At 46.5% G+C, this 19,510-nt stretch overlaps 2 long non-coding RNA genes across 4 annotated transcripts in view; one reads left to right on the forward strand and one right to left on the reverse strand.

Annotated features, from left to right (window-relative positions):
- Positions 1 to 19,510, reverse strand: part of LOC123383085 — a 153,581-nt gene that overhangs the window by 126,528 nt on the left and 7,543 nt on the right. The window lies entirely within an intron of this gene.
- On the forward strand, positions 1,830 to 6,997 carry LOC109496255. Of its 2 annotated transcripts, XR_006592433.1 has the most exons (3): positions 1,852 to 2,098; positions 3,368 to 3,941; positions 4,079 to 6,997. It is a non-coding gene; the product is annotated as an uncharacterized LOC109496255 (long non-coding RNA). The 2 variants fall into 2 exon arrangements; XR_002152261.2 differs by lacking the exon at positions 4,079 to 6,997 and having other exon boundaries at positions 1,830 to 2,098; positions 3,368 to 4,051.

Genomic DNA, 19,510 nt, shown 5'->3' on the forward strand with positions numbered 1-19,510 from the left:
GATTTTGTTCTGCAGATGGGTGGAAAGCGTGTGTGTGTGTGTGTGTGTGTGTGTGTGTGTGTGTGTGTGTGTCTGCATGTGTGCACATGCACGCACGTGTACGTGTATCAAGAAATAGAGATTGATTGATCGATGTTCCCTCCAGAACAGTGTTCTCAACTCTCAACAAGGAGCAATTCTGCCCTTCAGGGGACATCAGGCAATGTCCAGAGATGTTTCATCTGAACGGAGTGCTATTACATCTAGTAGGTAGAGCCGAGGATGCTGCAAAACATCCCACGCTGCACAACAAAGACTTGTCCCGCCCAAACGTCCACAGTACTGAGGCTGGGGAACGTCGTGCTACAACACAAATCAGACAGCTGAATGAATGCCAACCCTGGGCTAAGACATCCCCGAATTAGATCTCACATCTACCACTCAGTTGATGCGTGACTTTGAAAATGGGATTTCTCTTCCATGACCCTCAGTTTCTATAGGAGGAAAATCAGAGACAACATCACTGTTACAAATATTACATGAAATTACACACATAAAATTGTTGGACTCAAAAGAGGTATTTATCAAATGTCTCCTTTCTTTTCCTTATATTTAAAAACCATGGGCACTGGGGTGGCTCAGTCAGTTAAGTGTTTGACTCTTGATTTTGGCTCAGCTCATGATCTCACGGTCATGAGATCAAGCCTGGCATCCATGCTGGGCATGGAGACTGCTCAGGACTCGCCATTTCTCTCCCTCTCTCTCTCTCTCCTCTGCCCCTCCTCCACGCATACATGCACACACATACACTCTCTCTCTCAAAAACAAATAAATAAATAAAAATAAAGCATCATTAACTTTTTTCTGTGGTTGTGTGTTCACCTGTAGAAACTAGTCCTGGCACAGAAGTCTACAGTGAGGCTGGTGCAACTCCCCCGAAGCCTCCTGTGCTCTCCTAAACACACATTTCCCTGTCGTGATGCCGACCATCAGGACCTCGTCAACTTCATTCTACTGTCACTGCCAGGTCTCTTTTCTGCGTCACATGCTGGTGGCAGGAGGCTCAGCCTAGGTCCCCGTCCTCTCAGCCCACACGCTCTCTGGAGATTCTTCCATGGACTCCCCTGGCTTTCCATGTCATCTATTTGCAAACTTCTGGGTGATAGAAACAGCCGGCTGTCTCCTGCGTACCCAGCCCATCCTCTTATTTACAACGGAATCCTGATTTTATTCAGATTGGCAATATACTCGAATTTTAACCTGTTTCTGAGCCTCCTTTGGAGATGGGAATGAGCTTCCAGAAAACCCCCGTTATCCCTCTTGTCCTTCTTCCCCAGCACACTTCCCATCTGGGACACAGTAAGACGGCTGGATCTCCGGAAAGCATCTCCGAACAGAACACCAGCTTAGTGGCTGAAACTCCTTAATAAGATTTATGGAGAAGAAAGGAGGAGTTTGGGGCCTTGATGAACTGAGCCACTAAACCAGCTCTAAGTTCCTACCCTTGGGCATTTTTCAATGTGGGCGAACAGTGTAAGCCTCCCTTTTGTTTAAATTGTTACGTTCATCTTTGTCACTAATAGCCAATCGCGATTTGTCATTGATAAAGGCTCTCAGTTGTAGAACTACAGTCTGAAACATCCAGACTTACAGATTTTTACATGAAATGCACCCCAGACACAAAATACGGACAAAAGGAAGCTCTTCCTTTCTTCCTGAAGACATGCTTCTCTGCAGTCTCCCCGTCGTGGCAAACTCTGCCCATCTTCTTTACCTTAGTTCGACCAGCAACGCCACGACATCTCATTCCTCATCCGAAGTTCATCCTGTACTGTCCGGTATCTCTTTGTTGCCCCTTGTACAACCTCGTCCAAGCCATCATTCCCTTCTCTGGACTACTGCGACAGCCCCTCACCATTTCCACTTCTGCAATCTCCATGGAGCAGCCAGAGTGATTTCAACAAACACATGGGTTTATTACATCATCTCCTGGCTCACAGCCCTTCAGGGGGCCTTTGCTCTGTAGCTACCAGCCCTAACTGACGGGAGCTCCCCAAATATACATCCAAGACCTCCTCTCCAACGGCTCACCCTCCGCCATGACCCAGACACATTAGAGGTGATTTGTCTGCTTAAACGCTAAAAACTCTTACTCAGCATGTGCTGGTGTATTTGTTCTAGCCATCCTCCTTCCAGAAATATTTCCCCCTCTGATCTTTGTGTGCCCAGCTCCTACTTGTTAACCAGAACTGAGCTGAAATGTTATCTCCTCTGGGAGCACTCCCTGACCTCTTATCTAAAACAGCCACCAGTTACTTCCTATTCGATATCCTATTTTAATTTCCTGCCCAACACTCATTAATTGATACCTTATTTATTTATTTTAACTTCTTTAATATTTTTATTTCTCCCCTGAACGTAAGCTCCATCATGTCAGGGACTCTGTCTCCCGCCTTGGCCCATGGGTCCCTAGCTTCTAGAAAGGGGCTATCACTCCGATGGCACCACACAAATGGTTTTGGGTGAAAGGCATGAGCGTGATCGTCCATCACTTTAGCCCTCCCTCTGCCTCTCTGAATCAGTAGTTAAACAGGTGGGGCTCTCAAGTTCCTTCTCCCCAGCGAGATCTCAAGCTTTTAGGGCTATGGCAGTCCTTTGTGCTCGTGTGAGCCCTGAGCACATCACATAGTCCCTGAACCCCACCTGCTTCTACAACCCGGCCACACACGGCTCACCACTGCCCACCCCAAGCACGCCTGGCTCCCTCATGCTCCTCCCGTCCTCACACGCTGTCCTCACTGCCCGGGCTGCCCTTCTCTTTCCGTCCCACATGTAGTCTCCCCACTTGTCCTTCAAAACTCATTCCCAACATCAGCCAAACCTCCCCACCGGCCTGCAGCAAGGCACTCACTGGCTTCTTTCATTCAAATGACACTTGGCATAGTCTCATGTTTTTTCTCACCACAGTGATTATGCACCTTCTTCATAGGCTTGTCTGCTTCTCTAGCCTCATTGTAAGCTCTGTGACAGCGGAGACCACGCCCCACCCATTTCTGTTCCCCTCACCTTCTGTAACAATCTCAATACCTCCTGTGGAATGTTCTCAGATGCTGATGCTCTGGTTATTTTTATAGGTGTTCATGGAGAGAATGGTAGTCTTTTTTTTCCCTAAATATATCGTCAGTGATTATTTTAACAGTATCTTATTTACCCAAGTCTAGTTTTCTGACATATCCATTTACCCCCAAATTCATTTTTCCCCCTGCCTTAGAGGTTCCATTTCCAGGTTAAGGATGGTGAGTGAGGGAAAGAGACAGAGTTGCTCTTTATTTTTCTTTCTTTCTTTATTCCTTCCTTCCTTCCTTTCTTTTTTCTTTCTTTCTTTCAGCCATAAAACTCAGAATGAATTACGATTCCACGAGGTACAGATGAGAAAAATGAATCACGTATGCTTCACGGGAAGTGACTTCATCATTTCCAACAAGTGGCCATGGAAGTAGAGTTTGCCATCACTGGCTGAAAAGATGTCTGTCACAAAAGAGAGCTGCGCCCAACTGAGGCCACCAGGCCACATCTCAGAGCCTTCTTTTCCCCATACTTGAGAACCCCCACTTCCGAGGCCGGATGACTTCAGGGTTATATTGTCTGACCCTCTCAGGAACAGAGAAGGTGCCCAAGGAGGGGGAGAGGACCCACTAAAGTTCATTAGAATTGAAGTTATGTAGGATGATTGGCTGGCTCAGTATATCTGTGGTGGGTTCTGAACCAGATCTCAGCCCCCTATGCCCTCCAGTGCCCTTCCCACGGCACCAGCCCACTTCCTCATCCTCTAAGAGTCATGTCTCCATAGCTTCCTGCACTTCCTTGCTCAACAGCCTCACCGAACCTCTACTAGAGTGTGGGTTACTCCTCCAGTGTTCCTTCTTCCATGCTAGACTGTAAGCTCTCCAAGAATAGAAATGGTATGTATTCTTCTCTGTATCCTTCATTTCTAGCACATTGTCTGTCTCGAGAAGACATTCAAGGACTATCTGTTGGATGCACGCAGAAACAATAAATAAGGCTCATCGTCTCTCTCTCTCTTTCCCTTTTCTAATAGAAGACTCAAATTTCCTATAAATTCCCACACAGAAGAATGTGTAAAAGCTTGAGCATCCCAGGGACTGTCGAAAGATCTCCAGCTATAACCTTCTATTTAACTAGGACTGTTACTATTATTACCTATATACAGTGTGCCTGAGGTCCTAAGAACAGAGAGATACTCTTTGGAGGCCAGAAGCCACCTGAGAAAAACACCATTTTGGTGACTTTTCTCCAAATGTACCCAAAGGCCTGGGTTCCTGTCATGTGATGTTTTTCCCTCCTTCTTAAGGGAAGAGAGGATATTAATAAAGATCACTAATCTCAAGCAAGGCAGACCAAATTCACAAGGATCTTTCCCATAAAATGTCTGCATATCTGAATGAAGGAAAAAGGAGTACTGTTCTATTTTTTTAATTTCTTTGAAGTACATCTTTTTGTATAAAGAAATTTGCTCTTTGATTCCAAATAAGGCACAAGTAAGTAGAAGAAGGATTTCTCCATGAACCCACAATTCCCACCCTGGGAAGGTGGAATTATGGTGCCCCAGAGATGTCCACATCCTAATCCGCAGAGCCCATGAATATGTTACCTTACATCACAAAAGGGACTCTGTGGATGTGATTAACGTTAAGGACCTTGAGATGGAGAGACTATCCTGGAATATCCAGATGGGCTTGATGTAGTCACAACACTCCTTCAAAGCAAATAACCTTTCTTGGATGTGACCAGAAGACAGCAATGTGGCTGGCTCTGAAGATGGAAAAGGGGGACGTGCATGAAGGAATGCAGGCGGCCTCTAGAAACCCCAAAAGGCAAAAAGATGTATCCTCTCCTAGAGCCTTCAGAAAGGAATACAGTCTTCCTGACACCAGGTCACTGAGACCCATGTCAGACTTCTAAACAGCAGCCGGGTAATATGTCCGTGTCATTTTAAAATTATTTGCTATGGCACAAAATAGAAAACTGATACAGGACAGTAATAAAGAGTCAAGGAAGCCCTTCTCAGTGCTGGAGGGATGGAATAACCTGCTTGAGCAGGCACTTTCTGGGCTATTAGGCTCAGGACAAGCCCCTGGTGTGCCTCAGACCACCAATTCCAAGCTAAGAATTATTGCACTGTGTCCAGATGCTTCTCTCTTCAGACAGCAGACTGAACGTGGGGTGGGGCCATCCGATTAAGGACATGGGGCAGGGATCTCACCCACCTCTCTGCCTTGTTCAGTGCCGATAGGCATAGAGAAATGTATCTTCGTGAATGAAAGCAATTTGGACACTACAAGAGACCTACAATAAGGGGAGCATAAAAGTCTTAGATCTTTATCATATGATGAGCAGAAAAAGGGAGGTTTTCTCACTAGCCTATCTGGTCTCGGAAGTCAACAAATTAGAATTCTGAAAAGGTGCATGATTTGCCTGGGGTCATCTAGTAAACTAGGGAGAAAAAGAGACCAGGGGCACAATTCTTGACCCTTTGCCATCTGCATTGTATCAGCCTGCAGTAAGAACTGGAAAATCCACTATAGAGGCAGAAGGGAGGCCCATAGCCCAGACTCTTAGAGCATAAACTAGTACTTTGAGCACAGCAACCTAATGCAAGAAAAGGTGCATGACCATGTGCAGAAGCTGTTGATGAACTTACAGATGGCCCCTCCATCGTGTGATTTCATCCTGCACTCCCCGTGGGGACAGAGCCCCTTTCTGTGGAGAGGAAAACTATGCCCAACGTACGGATGAGTTATCCATGCAGCTCATGCCATCATTCTCTGCAAAGGCAGAGAACTGGAACGGAAAAGAACAGAGGCTTGAAATTTGGAAGGAGTATTTGGATCTTGACCTGGCACCACAGGAGAGAGCTGGAAGCGAGCCTTGGCCAGGAACTTGACCTGTGGAAACCTCAGTTTGCTCGTTATGAAACAGGGATAATAGTGCACGCTTTGCAAAGTGACTCTAAGGATTGATTCACTCAGTAAACTATGAAATGAAATTATACATATGCACGGAATGTCCTACAGCCAATATTCCATAAAAGGTTTCTCACCTGGCCCTTTATAGACTTTCCCCTAACATCGGAAAAGAAAGCTTGATGAAACACGTGTTGTCTAAGAAAAGGCTTGTATTTGTGCTGTGCAAATTCCAAGGATCAGTGGCCCTGGCCCCCAAAGGGATGGGCCTGACGCCAGTTTGTACAGGGTCTTAGTCTGTTTCTCTCCCTTTCCCGAATCCCTGTTCACAGTGATTGTGGACTCACAGCGCCATCTCGTGGGAAACTGTGGACTTTCCTTTTCTTTTGCCCAACTAGAAAATGCAGCAAACACCTCATCTCTGCCAGACACACAGCCTACAAAGACCTAAAACACTTTCCTGATTTTACTTAAAAATAAGCAAAATGCCTAGCTGAGGACATGTGCATGGCCACAACTAAGAAAAGGAAAAGGAGAAGTCCATTTAGCCTGCCCGGCGAGATCCCAGGCTGTGTTCCCCGGGGAGCAGGGAGAAGGAGCCTCGGGGAGTACCTGGAGAGGACTCCTGGAGGAGAAGGCAGAGCCTTCTCAGAGGAGAAGAACGAGCCACGGGTGCCATCCATTGAACACACCTGGGCTGCGTGCTCTTGTAGATGCTCTACGTGTACCAACTCATTTAACCTTCCCAAACACTGAGCACCGCAGGAAAGCTGCTCTCCAACCCCAGGAGGTCTGAATGCAAGTTCTTAACTACTCAGCGATGACTGCTGGTTACTACTAGCTACCAGTCAGTCGCCTGCAGTTTAAGTCAGAGAGAGGCAGCGGCTGAGACGGGCTGCAGTCCACATTCCCCGACTCCAGATTCCCAGCTTCCATATCAAGAAAATGCCTTTTGTTCAACTAAGCCACGGCCAACGGACAGGATATTTATAAACCAAGTTGTAATAGCAAGCAGGTGAGGCGGGGCGGGGTGGGGGGGGCTGGGATCAGGGTGAGTGAACATTCCAGGGGGAGGAAGGAATATGGAAAGTGCATGGCTCCGAAGTGAAGGGCAACTGAGAGGAAGGGTGGTTGTGTCACTGTGTCCCAAGAGGAGGGTGCGGGGGACAGCAGGAGGCCTGTGTTCATTGTGTCGAAGGTCAGGCCATCAGGGAGGAGAGAGCCCTGGACACCGAAAAGGATATTCAAGGTTGCATGTAGGCTCTTCATTGTCTGAGTTCTGTGACATAGGGTAAGTCACCCTTATAAACTGGGCATCATAATGCCAGCCTCACACAGGGGCTTTCTGACATAGGGAATATCTTGGTGGCTTCCAGGAACAGCAGTGGGGGCGGGTTCAGAAGAAGAAGCAGGGAGAGGCAGGGGAGTCAGAATAGGTAGCCACTTGTGCACCAATGTAAGGGCCTTATTCTGAATGTGACAGAAAGCCATCAGAGGTCGGGCAGAGGAGTGACATGCTGTGACTTAGGTTTTCAAAAGGATTTCACATGGGGGCACCCCGCTGGTTAAGTGCCCGACTCTTGATCTCAGCTCAGGTCATGATCTCTCAGTTCGTGAGTTTGCGCCCCACATCAGGATTCTCCCCCTCTCTCCCTGCCCCTCCCCAGATCTCTAGCTCTCTTTCTCGCTCTCAAAATAAATAAAACCTTTTAAAAAATTATTTCACGTATAATCATACACACAAGTCCCACAGTGTAGAGGGGAGAAGCGTGGCACAGAAGAACACACACTATATTCCATTCGTACTAAGTGGAAATGTGGGTCATACCCGTCTATGCAGTCAGGACGGAGGTTGAGGGTGCTTGAGAGTAGACAGTGACTGGCGGGCAGCAGGGGCAGCTTGAGGATGGCCAGTTATCCGGAGCATTCAGTTTGTAAAAGTTCATCAAACCATGTGCTCATATATGTGCTCTTTTCTGCATAGGTTCTATGCTAATGAAAGTTTAAAAAGGCAATATTCCTGGAGGTCCTGTACAGGGAGATGGCAGAGAAATGAGACAGGGGCCAGGGAAGTGGCTAACTCAGCCATCCCGGTGAGGCTCAGCGGGGCCTGGGACTCGGTTATGTGGCTGACGGTGGTCAGGAGTGGTCAAGTTCATTCTCCCCACCTCCCTCATCACCTGCTCCAAGCTACTGTCCTCTCCCTCCTACTAATGTGTCCTTCAACCCTTGTACCTCCCCTGACTATAACCCATTCTCCTTCCAGGGCCATGGGGAGTGCAGAATGGCCCTCCCCTACTTAGAGTCTGACGCCGCTTCCTGCCCACGTCCCTGCTCTCGTCCTTCTCACTCCCTGCCCTTATTCTGCTGGAGTCATTGCTCATCTGCCGAGCCTTTTGCTGAGCCTTAGCTCTTCCCAATCTCCAGAACGTGCTCCCCGGGGATCTTCCCCTTAGTGCTTGGCTTAGCGTTCCGATTCCCATTCTGGAAGGCTGTCCCTCACTACTTAACCTAAAGCAGCCCTTACCTCCCTTCCTTCCTTGACTATCACATCACCCCGTGTTGCATACTTGAGAGCACTCATTTCTGAAAATGACTTTGCATCGTGGATTTTAAGTGCCTATCTTACCAACAAGAACATAAGCCCAAGAGCAGACACTTCACTCTTCCCAGCATATCCACAAAGCCTGGAGTGACGTGTGCCTGGTATTAACTGCTTAGTAAGCGTTTGCCACGCACGTGGCCGTGGGCTGTAGGACGGTTCTGAGTGGTTTGGCATCTGCCTCCGCCTTCGCTTACCAGCACTTGTCCTTTGCAACCCTATTCCACACCTGACTTCTAAGGGGCCCTTCCTATATCACCCTTTGTCACCCTACAATGCCTTTCCATCATCACTGGCCTGCCACATTCCTAGCCATGACTCAGCCTCAAGGGTCTCTCCCCTGGGAAAGCCCTCAAAGAGCCGTCGCCGCTGCCTGCTCTGGTCCCTCCAAGGCGTCAGCCCTACAGGTGCACACAGCTCTGTCACTGGCAGCCGCATGTGGGTTCATGATGAGAAGCTTCGAGGGTCCTCCCTGCGGGGCCAGGTCGCGGTGGCCTCAGGGTCTAGGAGGGGAAAGGAGGCGTGCTCCTTAAAGAGCAGAATGCAACCTGGAAAGAAAGTGCTGCCGACATAAATGAGGTTCAGATCCTGCGCTCTGGGAGAATGAGGAAGATGAGTCACATAGCCTGCAGCGATCTGGGATGCTCTGGAGAAGAGGAGGTGGCCGAGCAAGGTTTGGAACAAAGGGCAGGGTTGATGTCTTTGTCAGTAGCAAGGAGGGGTGCTAGGCTGGTCGCGTGGCACACACGGAACCATGGAACGTGGGACACACTGAGCAAGTCCCCTGCCGCAGGTCTCTCCCAGGATGCCTCAGGCCAGCAAGCTCACAGGCACACAGTCATGTCGCCACTGCCGGGGACAGAATGATGAGTCTCTCTGTCTTGGCCACATAGCCTACCCACAGCCCTGTTGACAGAAAATTGAAGAAATTCCTAAAACCGCTTGTCTACACTTTAGATATCATTTCCAAGCATCTTAAAGTATGAAACTGAGGTCATTGGAAATGAGACATTATTTTTTACAAACGAGTGGAGGTTTGCAGAGATGTGTACGAGGCCAAGATAGCTGTATCCTTACGAATCCCATCAGTGACTCAGAGCTGCAGACGGCAGCTATTAGTTTCAGTGAACGCGTCACACTTGTGTAAGTGTGCCCGCTCCTAATTAGTTCCTGGAACCCGGCTGACAAAAGCTTGGGTTCTGAGGGTGGAAAGAAGGCCAGTCTGACTGCGACGATTTGATTAATTCACGCATTTACTGTTTTCTCTCTCACTCTTGCATTAACACATAAGCCCCACACACAGTAGGCGTACAGAGTGGGTTCTCATTTGTCAGTTGTCAAAATAAAATGATGAAGAGTCAGAAAGGGTCCCTAATTGATGATCATCCGTTATACAAATCACAGACTCTCTACGCCTGTCAAACGAATAGGGAAAAAATAAAATAGCCATCCAACAGCCTTTCCATTTAGGTCTACCTTGAGGAACCTTCCGAGAGGGGTGGTTTGAGAAGTCAGGTCTCAGCCTGCACTCAAGCCAGAGAAATCCAAGTTTTCTCAATGACGGTTAAAAGGGTATGTTGTGAAATGGAGTCCAGCTTGAAAAATGCTGGATTAACAGAAATTGAAGTGGATCATGAGTTCCAGGATGCTGGGGGTGAAAGCACATTATGAATCCCCAAAGGGGGATAAAGGAAGTTGCCCTCCCAAACACACTGACATCAAGACCTCCGATCCTGTTCACAGCATCTTGTTGGGTTAATATTTTCTAGATCGAGCTGGAGTCACACTTAGCCCTGAACTAAGGTAAAAGGCTAGGTTTCATCCGTAACACAAATGCCCCTATGTAATATTAAAACTAAAGCACTCATAACCAAATGTACTGGCCAATCTCTAGCTCAGAGGGCCTGAGCGGCACAGAAGCGAGAGGCTGTTGAATGTAAACATTTGCTTTTGTGGAGAAGGAACGAGTGGCCGACTGGTTTAAGGACCTGCCCAAATTCGGAGCTGTTTGTGGCGGAGCCAGGCTGGACCTCCCAGCCCCCGAGGATTTCCTCTCACCCCACTTCCCAGCTTGGTAGCATCCGTGAGCAATTTCATCCTGAAACAGGCGATAATCCAGAATGAAGAGGACACACCCGTGTAGAACCTGAGCGGCATCTTGACCCAGCCCCTCAGTGGAGTAACTTAACGTCTCTAAATCTGAGTTTCTGCAGGATAATGCTGAAAAAAAGTGTTATTGACTATCTATAAAAAGAGCATAACAATATTGATAAGTATATCATGGAATGGATATAAAAATATTTGGGTAAAACATTCAGCAACAGCTGACTCACAATAAGCAACTAACAAATACTATGTTAATATCATATTAATAATAGACGTGATATGTAAGGTCATATAGCACATGGGCGGGTGGATAAAGTGACTTAAATTGTGGTAAGATCTCTACACCGTACTTAAAGTGGTAAAATGTTGATATGAGCAGACTGTGATAAAATTGTAATTTAATTGTAAATAACTGTAAATATGTGTATGTAATCCCTAGAGCAACAACCGATAGATACAAATATAGATATATACTCAAAAACATTTTGGAGAAACCAAAACAGAATTCTTTTTTTTTTCTTAAGTAAAGTACCCTAAAGAACGGCAGGAAAGGGGTGCCTGGGTGGCTCACTTGGTTAAGTGTCCAACTTTGGCTCAGGTCATGATCTCATGGTTCATGAGTTTGAGCCCTGCATTAGGCTCTGTGCTGACAGCTCAGAGCCCGGAGTCTACTTCAGATTCTGTGTCTCCTTCTCTCTCTGCCTCTCCCCTGCTCATGCTCTGTTTCTCTGTCTCAAAAATAAAATAAAAACATTACAAAAATATTTTTAAATAAATAAAATTTAAAATATAGAAAAAGATATGCCATGAAGACACTAGTAAAACAAATCTGGAGTGGTTATATTAACCTCAGGTAAAAGGAGACTGCATAGCAAAACAGATTATTAGGGACAGTAAGGGACATCACCAAATGATTACCTGGTCAAGACACAATGAAGACACAACAATCTAAGGTGTATAAACTTAAGGACAGGGCTTCAAATACATTAAGCAAATCACGCAAACTGAAAGGGAAACAAAAAATATATAAAATTATAGTTGGAGATTTAATCCCTCTTATCTGAGTAATCGAAAATTTAGTAGACAGGAAACTGGCAAGGATATAGAAAGACTGAACAAAACCACAATCAGCATAGCCCTCAAGGGGTGCCACACATATTACTCTCAAACAGGATTACTGAGTACAATCCATTAGCCATATAGCTCACCAGTTTAAAGATTATAACCCAATGGTTTTTAGTATATCCACAGCGTTGTGCAAACATCAACAGCTTCTAATTCTAGGACAAGTTCCCTAAACATAAAGGACATGTTCAGAGAAGAAGGTTGGAACTAAAGAAAGAACTTCGGAATGAGTAAAAATACATATAAATATAATTGACCATCATTGCCTTCCTGAGGTTCTTAAATCATATCTGGGGTTGAAGCTAAACTTACACCATCGTTCAATATGGTGCATGACACATAGAGGGAAAATACTTAACATGGTCATACTGTAATGACTGGGAGTGTAAAAGGTCCCAGATGAAAGTGGGTTCTTAAAAAAAAGAAAGAGAGAAAGAAGACAGAAAAGGAAGGAAGGAAGGAAGGAAGGAAGGAAGGAAGGAAGGAAGGAAGGAAGGAAGGAAGGAAGGAAGGAGGTTCTACACCCAAAGTGGTAAAACACCAACATATCAGCAGTCTGTGAGGAGTACACACGAAGAAACTATACCAAGTGATACATCCAAAAAATACTACCAGGAAGTCAAGATGTAAAAAAGTTGTTTGGGTAACCCATGGAAAGGCAAGAAGGGACAACAGAGGAATGAGGGAGACAGAAGACTGAAACAAATAATAAAATGGCAGATTCCAACCCTCCATGTCAATAATCACCTTAGCATTCAAAGATCAGAAGATTAAAAGACACAGATTGACAGAAATATAAGGAACAATAAAGCTTAGTTAGAGGCAAGGAAGACCCAGATGGATTGTGAGATGTGCAGGATTGACATAGTTGACACTGAACCTAAACGAACCCAAATAGGAGGCAGAACCCAGGCATCTTTATATTAGATTATGTATTTTGAATCCTATCATGAAGGGGATGACAAGCCAGTCCAGGGGTGAGAGAGAGACTTGATCGCATTTATATTTTCAGAGCTACATGGAGAACGAATTGGAGGATGCAAGAATGGAAGGCCAGCCAGGTGACTGTCATGATAGTTTGTTTCAAGCAAGTGTGAGGCTCAGAACAGGAGGTCTCTGGGACCAGAGGAGGCTGCAGGGTGACAGGCAAGGGACACGATTCAAAGGACACTCAAATGGACAGTGGGCAGAAATTGACTAGTTATCCAATGTGAGCTCCTGATATAAACACTACTGACAGACTCTCGAATTAGGCTTTCTTTAATCTTCTTCTCTATCTGTTAAGTCATGGATGAAGTCATCCATCTATCGTCTTAGCCTTCCAACTGATTTATCACCGCCCTCTTGAAGAATATATTGTGCACCAGCCCAATCCGGTCCACGCTATGTGAGCTTACACACATGTGCACACACACGCACACACACATTTGAAACAAAGATAGAGGAAATAATATTTCATCCTCTCCCTGGGATGCTCTCTGATATTGCTTCTTCATATTTTAATCCATTCCATTCCATTTCTTTCCACATCAGAGCATTCTAGTATGTTGAATTAAAAACAGTGTTTCAAACCTAAATACATTTCACTATATACTAAACACTAATGACTTTTTATTCATAGTTTGAAAACTCGCCCTAAACGCAATGCCCACATGCTTTATGAACCTCCTTCACCGTGACAGATTGCAATCAACCTGCCAAGTGTTCTCCTGATATTCCCCTCCTACTTTCAGAATAAATTGCTTCAGACCTTGAGAGTTTTGACATATTTATAAGGTGGCAGGAGAAAACTGCTACCCAGCCTCCAATGGATTTAAGCATCTTTTCCCTCCAACAAAGATTTTTCACTCATTTCAGCGTGAGGATCGCAATGAGGAGACACGCTGCACAAGCAGTGATTCTACAAAGCTACCTCCATGCATGAACAAGGACAATTTTCTTCTTCTTCTTTTTAATTCAGCAGTGAACTTTCAAGACATATAATTATGAGGTCTCCAGGCTGGGCTTCACACACCAGCGTTATCTCAAAACGTGTTCTGTGCGACACCCCCTTCCCAGAACACGTATAAGCGTCCGAAGAAAAAAAAGGTTTCTTAGTCAAATTGCTTTGGAAAACGCTGGGCTAAAACTGGATAAAGGGGTTTGTTTTACTGAAGGATTTCTTACCGCTTGCGATAGCTACATATAAATTCATAGGTATGATCTTTTCCTTAAATTCTTCATACGACATCTAATTGGAAGTCTGTCTGAATATTTCATGAGCCTCTCAGCTCCGACCTGGACTAAACATATCTCTGAATCTTCCTTCCCTGATATTTGTGATTCACTCCTCGAATTCTTCACGAGTGCTAACACCATTTTCCAGGACTCGGGTCAAAACATTTAGTTTAATCTCTGACTGACTTCTTTCTGAGATATAGAACTAAAGCAACCGGGTGCCTGGGTGGCTCAGTTGGTTAAACATCCAACTTCAGCTCGGGTCACGATCTCACAGTTCGTGAGTTCAAGCCCCGCATCAGGCTCTCTGCTGTCAGCACAGAGCCTACTTGGGATTCCGTTTCCTGTCTGCCCCTCCCTTGCTTGCACATGCCCACATGCTCTCTCTCAAAAATAAATAAACATTAAAAAAATTTTTTTAAACAAAAGCAACCATCAAATCCTGCCATTTCGTACATTCAAAATAAATCCCAAATCCACCCCAGATGAACGGTCCAAATCACCATTGTTCCCAGCCAGCATTATAGGAACTTGTAAAGCACCCCCCCCACACACTGCCTTGATACACATCTGGCTGTCTGGCTGTCTGAGCCCCACTAGGGACTCAGAGTGGATCCAATAATAATGTAGGTCAGTCCCCCCCTCCGCCCCTCCTTCTCTGATTGAAATCTGCCATTGACTTCTTTTCCTAATTGGATTAAAATTCAAAATCCTTCCCACGGACCTCAAAGACCAATATCATCTGGACCCTTGCTACTTAATTTCTCACTTCACTTCCTACTAATTTCCCCCTCAGCCATTCCTCCTTTCCTGTCCCTCCTGGCCACTGGAGTCTGCATCCGCTTTATCCTGAGCCCATAATACTCTTCTTCCTGATGCTTTTGTGCCTCCCTCCCGACATCATCCCGGGGCTCGCCCATACTCCAGCTGCACCCCACCCCCCCCCCCCGCCTTGAAGGGCATCTAGGCGTACTCTTCACCCCTTTCGTTGGCTTTTTCCTCTCCTGGCACTTAGCACTCCCTCATATCCTGATCTCTTGCGTATCTGTCCACTTTTTCTTTGCCGTGTCTTCTCAACTAGAATGTGAGCCCCACATGGGCAGGGATCTTAATTTTACTAACAGCCACAATCTCTGCGCCTACAGGTATATCCAGCAGACAACTGGCATTCAGTGGATAAGTGCTGAAAGATGAGTGAATAGGAGCATTCGGATGATTTAATATAGCATTTTCTCAACAAATGTGAAAGTTTTGTTTTGTTCTGTTCCCCAGGAGCAGCTCTCTGCTGTCAGAGGCCCTCCTTGGTTACCCCTACCAAGTCCACAGCCTGTATTTCAGACCGAAGTGCAGGATGGGGGCTCTGCAGGGGGGCTGACCTGTGACTTCATCTGTCCCGCATCGACTAACACCACACCTTTCAGTCGATGTTGTCACCCAGTAAAGCACAGAATCTTGCCAAGGACCTTGAGGGAAATTCGTGTTTGATGGCCCTAAGAAAGTGATGAAAATAAATCTGGAAGAAGGGTGTTGATGTACCTTCTTTCTTCCCCGGAGATACTTTAGATCACCAGGCTATCTTCAGCACAAAAGAAGGCACCTGGCAGTGAGTTCACGCTGGGACTTCTGTTCCAGCTCAGGTTATGGACATGGTCACAGTAAACATTCAGTGGTGTTAGAGGCTGGGGAGTCAGAGGAGTTGGAGAAGCAGGAGGAAAGGGAGAGAAGCAGGGAGGAGGAGGAAGTAAAGGAGAAGGAGGAGAAAGAAGAAGGAAGGGAGGGAGGGAGGGAGGGAGGGAGGAAGGAGGGAGGAGGAAGGAGAGAAGGGGATGGAGGGAGAGAGAAGGGGATGGAGGGAGAGAGAAGGGGATGGAGGGAGAGAGAAGGGGATGGAGGGAGAGAGAAGGGGATGGAGGGAGAGAGAAGGGGATGGAGGGAGAGAGAAGGGGATGGAGGGAGAGAGAAGGGGATGGAGGGAGAGGAGGGAGGAGGAATGGGTAGCAGAGAAAGCAAACAGGAAGAAGCCTGAGCCAGATGTGCAGTGACAGCAAGGCAGAAGCTAAGGGAGACGAGAAAGGGGAAGGAGGAATGAATTCTATCCAGGAAAGGACACAAGAAGACAGAAGACAGACTATAAAGAACCACTTCTTATCTCTGAGGCTCAGTTTCCTGTAAAACCACCACTGTGGCCGTAACGGACTCTCAAACAAACTTGGAGAAGACCCATAAAGAGGGGCGCCTGGGTGGCTCAGTCAGTTAAGCGTCTGACTCCGGCTCAGGTCATGATCTCGCGGTTCGTGGGTTCGGGCCCATGTCGGGCTCTGCGCGGACAGCTCGGAGCCTGGAGCCTGGAGCCTGCTTCGGGTTTTGCGTCTCCCTCTCTCTGCCCCTCCCCCCACGTCCACTCTGTCTCTCTCTCTCTCCCAAAAATTAATAAAACATTTAAAACATTTTTAGAAAAGACGACCCATGAGAAGAAGAATCTGCTGATTATCCCCATTTCATGAAACTGGGAAACAGGTGTGGGCTCAGAGGGAAACTGGGAAACTGGGCTCAGAGGCGTGGTTCCTCTCAGGGTACCCCACAGCAGGAGGACGCAGGGACAGGAGGTGAAGTCAGGTCTCTCCATCTGCACAGCCTCCACGCTCAGGAACATCTTGCCATCTTTCTTCCTGTTTCATTAACAGTACATTCCCTTGAATGTATTTCCAGAGGTCAAATTATTGTATAGAGAATAGGAAAAATAATAACCAACCAAACGAAGCAAATTTCCAGTGGCAAAAACAGAGCTGTGTTATGTCATGGCTAATGTGGCGGAAGGAGAGGACAGAGCAGCAGACAGTTCCAGAACCACCAGGGGGAAGTCTACACTGAAGGGACTGGGACGCCAGAGACCAAGCAGCACGGGTCGCTTATACAACCACTGCATTTCACTGAAATGATGCTGATGGGGGCACCTGGGTGGCTCAGTCAGCTAAACATCCGACTCTTGGTTTTGGCTCAGGTCACGATCTCACAGCTTTGTGGGTCCGGGCCCCACGTCGGGCTTTGCGCTGACAGTGCAGAGCCTGCTTGGGATTCTCTCCCTCTCTCTCTGCCCCTCCCCAACTTGCACCATCTCTGTCTCTCTCAAAATAAATAAACTTAAAAAGCGGTGCTAATCACGGCACTACTTTCACTGCTAACAAGGGCAGTGGGTCCTCCCCCTACGAGTCTTTAAGAAAGGCACTTCTCAGATACCATTGGAGCTGCCAGTGCTCACCCTTGGGAAACCAGGGTCTTATGTGAGGTCGCCCATATCCAGGTCTCAGTGATAACGCTGGCTGTCTCTCCAGCTGGTCTGCCTCCTTCCTGGGAAGCTTTGGAAACACTGAGTGTGAACACTACAGGTTGGGGTGAGGAGGGCGTGTTCCTTTGTGGCCGTGGGGAGAATGCGTGCAGCAACGGAGAAGAGAAAGAAGTCTCAGAGACAGAAGAACCCGACCAAGTCTCGTCCTCCACTTAACATCTGGGGAGAAGGGGATTAACGCACCGAACCCAGTTTTTCATCCTTAAAATGAGAACTACTTTCTCTCCAGGCCGACAAGGGTAGCATAGACACCATGTTCCCTGGTCCCCCTGCTTATCACGACTACAGCCCCTGGACTTCATGTAAGAGGCAACCAAGGGACAATCATGGAAGGTGGCAAGCGGGAGACGAACCAGTGTAAGACTCCAAAAAGACAATGAAACAGAAAGCCAGCTCTTCCAAAAATCACACACGGTTGATAGACCTCAGTTAAGATTGACAAAAATAAAGGGAAAAGACACAAATCGCCAATGAAACAGGGCACAGCACGTCCCATTCTCAGCTCGCAGGAGATAATGGAATACCGTGGTAGTGGGTTGAATAGCGTCCCCCAGGAGGTATATGTCCAAGTCCTAACCCCGCGTTCTTATAAATACGGTAAAATATTGGTTTGTGAGTATAATTCATTTCCGGAAACATGCTTGTAATCCAAAGCACTTGTATATCAAAATGAATTGCCTCGTAAGAAATAAGGGACCTCAGAGGATGTGTTCCACAACCCCAAATTACTCCTGTAAAAAAGATTACAATGCTGGAAGATAATACAAAATAATAAAGACAATACAAAATAGAAAGAAAAATTAACAAATTAACCTGCACTTATCTTTGAAAACTTCCTTGGCTGGTGTGAGGGAGACAAGAGAGAGGAGGGTTACTGTGTAGGACCACTTTCACCATCGCTAAGAGAATCACTGCCATCTATTGGCTCAATGGACTCTTTTTTTTTTCCTGTGCAACTTTAACAAGAAACCTATCCAATGATGCTTTTGCCTCCTTTTGAGGATTTCACAGAAACGTGACACTGCATTGTCGTTAACCGGATTCATCACTCACACTGCTATAGCCTTATTCGGATGGTGTTTTACTACAAAATTTTGCACCGTTTCCCACATTTGACACATCTCCCTAACCTCATCTGAAGCGAGGGATTCCACTGCCTTTTTCTCCTCCTCCTCTGCAGACGAGATGCAGACACAGACTTCTCAGAAAATCTTGTGATTTCGGCTACTCGCATACCTTGTTCGTACTTCTCGATGATTTCCTTCTTGACTTCCACCGTAATCATCTCCTTCTTACCACCTTTCTTTTCAACCTTTTTCTGCACAGGGGCTGTTGTATCCACTCGCATGGATCTTGACTACAGTACCATGTTAATAAACTCTGGTCATATACTGTATTTAATGTAACTGGCAATAAGACAGCAGAGGAAAGGGTCTACATCTGCAGGCAGCCTGACCTAGAAGGAAGCAAAGCATTCCTAAGCTCACTCTTGTACAGGAAAGCAAAGGACTGTCCAGAGGTTCTCTGAAGTGGCAAAAAAAAAAAAAAATACACTGGTTCCAGTTGTGGGCACCTTCCAACGTTCCAGAAAATCACTGACTTTTGTCAAATGCTGTGGCCTGGGACTGAGCATTCAAGCATGGGAAATGATCACCCAAGATCCCACAGGGAGAAGGGGTGGGGAGAGAAAAACCATTGGCTCATTTGTGATCATGTGATATTCAGCATCACGTATTGCTCGTATTGCAAGACATCGCTCGTTTATGAAGTTAAAATTTATTAGAAACGTCTGCACGTCTTACAGAACATTTGTAGAACAAGTTGCTCTCCACCCAAGGTTTTACTGTACAACCTTCATTGGAAATAGGATCTTTGCAGGTGTAATTAAGTTAAGGATCTCCAAATGAGTTCACCCTGCATTTGGGGTGGGTCCTAAAGCCGAATACTGGCGTGCTCATAAGAGAACAGGGGGTGGGATCTGAGACACAGAGAAGTGCAGGAGGTAAGCCACATGCTGACAAAGGCAAGGACTGCGGTTACACAACCACACGCCGATAAGCGCCAACATTGCCTGTGGCCCTGATTTTAGGAAAGAGGATGGAACACACATTTCCTCAAGCCCCCAAAGGAACCAACCTTTCTGACACCCCG

This window comes from Felis catus, chromosome F2 (assembly GCF_018350175.1).
Source record: "Felis catus isolate Fca126 chromosome F2, F.catus_Fca126_mat1.0, whole genome shotgun sequence".
Classification (NCBI taxonomy): Eukaryota; Metazoa; Chordata; class Mammalia; order Carnivora; family Felidae; genus Felis; species Felis catus.